Consider the following 7,010-nt stretch of genomic DNA (forward strand, 5'->3'; position numbering starts at 1 on the left):
TATTTTCAACATATTTTTGTAACCCCCCAGAGAAGCTTTTTAACTATTAGGATGTACTTACTCATTCACCATGCCATTGAGCTCTTGCTAAAGTTTAATCTACTTTCTGGTTTTATGAATTTGCCTGCTCTGGATGTTTAGTATAAGTGGTGGTGGATGAACACAATGAAATCATGTTTTCCAGGCAAAAATGGGCAGTCTAACAAAGTATATATATTTTAAGCCATCCCTCAGTGCATGTTCGTGTCTGGGGACACGGACTTGACATTATAGACCTCAACATAAATGAAAGAATGCATGAAATCCAATGTGGGGGGCATGGAAGGGTGCCAATTGGGAAGGGAGTATAAAGGTCATTAATATGTTCTGTATGAAATACACAAAAATTCAATAACATTTATAGAAATTTTTATCAGACTATATAAAGAACCCTTACAATTCAACAGCAAAGAGATACAAGTTAAAAGCAGGCCGAACACTTTAATAGAGACTTCTCTAAAGAAGATATACAGAGTTGGAGACAGGGCTCAGTAGGTAAAGTGCTTGCTGTGCAAGCATGAAGACTTGAGTTTGGGTCCTCAGCATCATATCTGTAACCTTAGTGCTAGTGGGCAATTGGTGAGAGACAGATCCTGGTGCCTCACTGGTCAGATGGCCTAACTAAAATAGCTAGCTCTAGGTTCAGTGAGAGACCCTGTCTCGAAAAAATAAGGTGGAAAATGATAGAGGAACACACCCAAAGTTAAACTCTGATGCACCTGCACTTGTACATCTAGATGAGACACAAATGGCCAATAAACTAATGAAAAGCTGTTGAATATCAGTAGTCTTTAAGGAAATGTAGATCAAAACCTTAATGAAATACCACTTCAAATTTAACATGTTGTCTATCATTATTTTTTGAACAGGAAAATAAATATTAGTAATATGGAGAAATCGCAATCCTTGCATTGTTGAGTTTATCTTTAATATATTCTAGCTGGTAAAATGTGACTTACAAACGTATTTTTGTCATGTAGGTTTAAAAGTTTTAATTATGAAATTACCAGAAAATGCTGAAAGTCACCTGAAATATATGCACAGTGGTTTTTAATTTGGAGACACTAGCTCTTTTCTCTGATTCTTCCATCTTTTTTTTTTTTTTGGCCTTTTCTTTCTCAACGTTATAAATTATTTCTTTCCTATTTTGAATACACTTTTTTTAATCTTTAAGGTGTTTGATTATCTACTATAGCTTTGATACCTTAGGAAGCCAACCAATGTAATTCAGCGCGTTGAGGGAGGATGTTACTATATCAAGCTTACCCATGAGAACTTATATTTTAATTATAGTTTAGTATGTGAGCGAGCATACTATATAGCATAATATGGTTCCTGGGATAACAATCTTTTTGGTAGCATTTTGGTAGGTTTTATATGTCCTTGAGTCATAGAATGGACAATATTTTATATTATGACCAGTTCTTGTAAAATTTTTTCCCCCTATCATAGGTTGATCAGTTTATATATATATATATATGCTTTTTTCTTTTTCTTTTTTCTTTGTGTATGTATGTGGAGTGTGTGTGTGTGTGTGTGTGTGTGTGTGTGTAGTGTGTAAACATATGTGCATGTATGCTGGATTTTACCCACTAAGCCTTCTCCCCATCCGTCCTTTTTTCTTATGTACATATATACATGTCACATATGTTTGCTATATTTGTGAGATATCATTTTTTTGACAATGTGTTCTTTGTCTTACTTGACAATAATATTTTTAGTAATATTGATTTATATTGTTACCAATTCAAATCGTAGTCATTATGGAAGTTTCTGATGATTACAGAGAAGACACTTTTAAAAGTCACCCTAATCTTAACAGTCAGGAAAATATGGTATTGAATATTTTATTGCAAATCCCTCCAGGGCCTGTAGAACATTTAAACTCTCAATGCTTACATATTAAACTATCCCCTATACCCTACTTGGTATTAATCATCTCTGGGAACAGAATTCGTGTCTGAACCCTGTGTTTGAGGGATTGATATGTGAGCCAGAACATGAGCCATACACCCACTTTGCTATTACTATCCAACGTCTGTGTTCAGTAAATGTCCATCCCCTTCCCTAAATCATGAGCTGATATACACATTGCAAGAACCAAAAGAATTCCTTTATATTTTTTGCCTCCTCTTACTTCTCTCTGAGACTCAAGGCAGGTCCAACTTTCAGTAGACATCTTTTCCTATAACCTTGTGATGGTTTGAATGAGAATGTCCCCCACAGGCTCCAAGTGTTTAGACATTTTGTCCCTAGTTGGTTGCGCTGTTTCTGGAGGTCTTAGAAGGTGTGGCTATGCTGGAGGAAGCACGTCATTGGGGGTGGGCTTACAGAAATCTGATAAGCCTTGCCAGATCTTAAGTAGTTCTCTTGCTTCCTATGCCTGATTGCAGATGTGAGAGTTTAGCTTCCCGTCTTCCTCCAGCCATCTCTGCCACCATGCCTCCCTGCTATGATGGACTCCTGTCCCTTTGGAACTGTAAGCTCAAATAACCTCTTCCTTCTATAAGTTGATTTGGTCGGTATTTCTATTACAGTAACAGAAAATTGACTAAAACAAACCCTTCCTTGGACCTGATTGGCCTTTCAAGCTGAGGCATCCATAGGTTCCATCTTAACATACTAATCCCACCCAGGGAGAGGATCTGGCAGTAGGAAAGATTGCTTATGTCATCCCCTTATGGAAAGCCTCTAACCTCAGAGCATGGCCTATTGAGGACTCAATATGACCAATCTTGATGCTGAAGTTCTCCTTGAGGTCAGAGGGAGGAAAAGAGGGTTATAGGCTGTCTGCCTATCTGCCTTTCCCTCATCTCCTCTGTATTAGTTAATTTTCTGTTGCTGTGATAAAACACCATGACTAAGGCCACTTATAGAAGTAAGAGTTTATTTGAGCTTAGGGTTCCAGAGGTTTGAGGACTCAATATGACCAATCTTGATGCTGAAGTTCTCCTTGAGGTCAGAGGGAGGAAAAGAGGGTTATAGGCTGTCTGCCTATCTGCCTTTCCCTCATCTCCTCTGTATTAGTTAATTTTCTGTTGCTGTGATAAAACACCATGACTAAGGCCACTTATAGAAGTAAGAGTTTATTTGAGCTTAGGGTTCCAGAGGGAGTTCATAATGGCCAGGGAGGCATGGCCGCAGAGGTGGCCTTAGCAGAAAGCTGAGGGATCAAATCTTCAAGCAGACACAGGAAGCAGAGAGTGACTGGAAATCTGGCAAGGTTTAAGAACTCTCAAAGCCCACCCCGAATGACACGCTTTCTCCAATGAGGCTGTATCTCCTAAAACCTCCCAAACAGCGCCACCAGTTGGGGACAAAAATGCCCAAATACTTGGACCCTATGGTGGAGATTGTCATTCAAACCACCACACCCTTCCACCCTTGTACCTCCAGCAGCATGCTGAAGCACAAGTGGTAAGCTTGTCTGCAGGCAAACTCTGTGGGATATACAATTTACTCCTCTTCTAACAAGGCAGAGGTCCAGGGGAGAGGGAACACACACATTCCCATACTGCCACTGCTATTGGATCCAACACCTCACCTAGTGATTGCTAGAGACTCAGTGAGCCTTTCTTCTCTCCACAAAGGAGATTGAAATGTAACACAGGATTACAAGAATGCTCTTAACCTATCTCATCCAATTCATAATAATAATTAAATTGAGCACTGACTTTTGCCAATACTGTTAAATTGCTACAGCCCATCCTGCAATTGATCCAGGTGCATCAGTACATCCCAATTTTGTCACATCACAGACCTTGCTATTCCTTATTGCCATGCAACACCTGCATTTCCAAGCGCTGATGTCTGAATCTATCACCTCAGTTGATGCCGTCTTTTCCTACTGATCTTGCCTACCTGATTTCTGGCTCTCCAAATCTTTCACCATATGACTGAAACAGAGTGGTCTTGTGGAAAGTGTACATCTGTTTCTGGTTGCTCTGGTTCACAAGGGCTACCAGTCAGACACTCAAGACCCACATGAGCTGGTCTCTGCTTACTAATTCTAGCCTCACAGCCATCTCAAGCCTCCCAGAATTTTCCAGAAGTCATTTCCTGCCTCTACACCTTTCTTTACACATCCTTCTCTATGGTAGGATGCTATTTCTGTCTATTGTTTCTTTCAAAGTTAAAGTAAGCACTCATCTGTTCTGAGAAGAGTTCTCTGATGCCTTCTGGAGAACCTCTCTGGCCCCACAGATGCTGGCTATTCATTTATTATCTTTTTCTCTATCCCACCTGTGGTACTACACTGCAAATATTTTGAAAGAGATCATATTTTATTCATTTTCATGGTCATAGTGTCTGAGTAGATGTCTAACACTTATTTGCTGAATTAATGAGTATAATTAAAAACCTACACGTTTCGGTCCTACATTTGTATTCATATTTAAAACAAAATTTGCAACACTTGTCAGATAGATCACATTAGACCAATGGCATTTATTTTTTTTTAAATTATTATTGTGTGTGTGTGTGTGTGTCTGGTATGTGTGAGTGCAGGTGGATGTGTAGTGATCAGAAGACAACTTTTGGGACTATGTTCTTTCCTTCCATCGTGGGCTCTGGGGATTAAACTCATGTCATCAGGATTGAATAGCAAGAACTATTACCTGCTGAGTCATTTTATCAGCCTTCCAAATGGCATGTCTTTAAAATCAGTCTTTTATAAAAAATGGCATGGGAAGATTTTTAAACACATACCAGAAGTCGACTCCTTGAAATTTGTGATTTCTCTCATTATTAGAATCAAAATATGAATACCATGTACGTGGTAGAAAGATTCTTCCATAGTGATGGAAAAACCTTGCCACTAGCTATCATTCCCCAACTTCTTCTATCCATGAACATGCTTTATTAATTGTTCTTTCACAATATCTCTATTGAGTTTTCTTCCCCTGTATTCTCTTTTGTCTTTACCAGCCTTTTGAAAGAGTTATTCTTAAAGCTGTTTTTAATGACCTTCTTTTGCCATATCTGGCCTTATATCCGTTCATGCACTTCCAGGAACTCTACTGAGGTACTTCATAAATGTACACATGATGCTTCAGGACCTTATGGAGGATGAGTAAAATCATACCTTATTGGGCTCCATCCTTGGCCTCTGATTTCATAATATGAGATGGGCCCGAGAATTTACATTTTAATATATTTTATTTACTATTTTAAATTTTTGTCTATGAGTATATTACCTTCAAATACATAAGTGCACCTGTGTTGTGCAATGCCCAAGGAAGTCAGAAGAGGGTTTCGAATTCCCTGGAACTTCAATTACAGATGGCTGTTAGCCGCCATGTGGTGCTGGGAACCATACCTGGGTCCTCTGCAAGAGCAGCCACGGCCAATGCCCTTAACCACAGATCCATCTCTCTAGCCCCCAAAATTTACATTTTAACAGGTCCTGGGTGATGCACTGCTGTTCTGGGATGCACCTTGAGGCTCACTGCTCTACTAGCTTACCTTAGCATGCTGCCAAAATTTCACAGCTGTAGCCACTTCAGTCCCACCTATTGGTTCCACCCAACTCAGGCTCTAGGATCAGGCTGTTCTAGGAAAAGAATATAATGCCTTCAATTGGTTCAGGAGCTCATCACTTTACTGTTAATTCAGTATGGGTCACAGACAAGGGCTCTGGGTTTCAGCTCACATATTTCAGCATGTCCTAGATTCCTTGCTGCAAATACTCTTTCCTCTGGGACTAGAATAGTTTGATTTTTCTTCATTCCTTTTGGAGGCTGAAGATCATCAGGGAAGTTCACTTCCCAAATTTTGGTATCTGCCTGCTTGCCTACACTGCCATCTGTGGCACTATCCTCACTCTGGCACTTTCTGCTTGATTTTACTCATTTCTTCCTGTTCCTTATTTTGTTAAGACTTTGAGGTTTGCATGATCTGTGCCAGTGAGTCTGTTTGGTCTCTCAGATCTGGGTAAGTATTATCTGGATTTCTTCAATGTTAGCTGAGTTTGACTTTAGCAAGTACCTTAGGCTACCTTTTTCTTTGCTATTGAAACCACTGGCTTCTTTCCTCAGTTGATCAGCTTTGTGGCTGTTTCTATAATTGTTGCTTATCCATTCTGCTCCCTGATTTCTATATATGTCTTCAGAGCCTTTGAGCACCGTCTCCATTTTTCTTAGGCAATGAGAAACAGTGCTGGTTTATTTCTTCTTTTGTGGATGATTGCTTCCTTGGCAAGATTATTTAACTGAACCATGAGGTTCTAGGTTGCCACTGATGTACATACTTTATATTAAAATAACTCAAAATTATACATGTTCTTTAAAAATCCTGTGTCAGCATCTATGAGGTTGTTACTCTGAGAGTGTACAGTCTGGAGATCAGCAGCACCAGATTCTCATGGAGCTTTTAGAAACTCAAGAGGTGGCTATACTAGACACCATAGACTAGCAAAGTAAAGACCCAATGCCAGGAATGGTCTTCCTTTTTGCAAGGTGTTGACCAAGGGTCCCTCATACCCTCAAACAATACTGGTCATTGCCTCTGGTCTTGATTACCCACCAGAACTTGATGGTAAGACACTATTGCTGAAGACACTATACACATGACCTATAGAACAAGCAAGGAGAAACTGAACTTGTGCTGACTTCAGAGCATCATCTTTACTGGCTAGCTTTCACAGTGCTAGAAGGTGCTACGTATACTACAGGAAGAGAAAAGTATCCACTTTACCCACTGGGAATCCCAAGAGCTACAGCAACAACTGGCCTGGCAAGATACGCCCACTGATGCGATAGTAACAGGACTACTATGGGAGTAACCACCTGATTTGATTTAAAGTCCACTTCACAAGATGGAGCCCATACCTGACACTGATAATAGGGCTAGGAACCTGTGGCTAGACAAATCACAGACCATAGGGGGAGAGCCTAATACTATTATTCTGCTAAATAGATAAAGTATTAAAGTGACTTCTAATGACTTACCATTATACTAATAGATTAATGCAT

Source organism: Nannospalax galili, unplaced genomic scaffold (genome assembly GCF_000622305.1).
Source record: "Nannospalax galili isolate Female #2095 unplaced genomic scaffold, S.galili_v1.0 scaffold1053, whole genome shotgun sequence".
NCBI classification, from domain to species: domain Eukaryota; kingdom Metazoa; phylum Chordata; class Mammalia; order Rodentia; family Spalacidae; genus Nannospalax; species Nannospalax galili.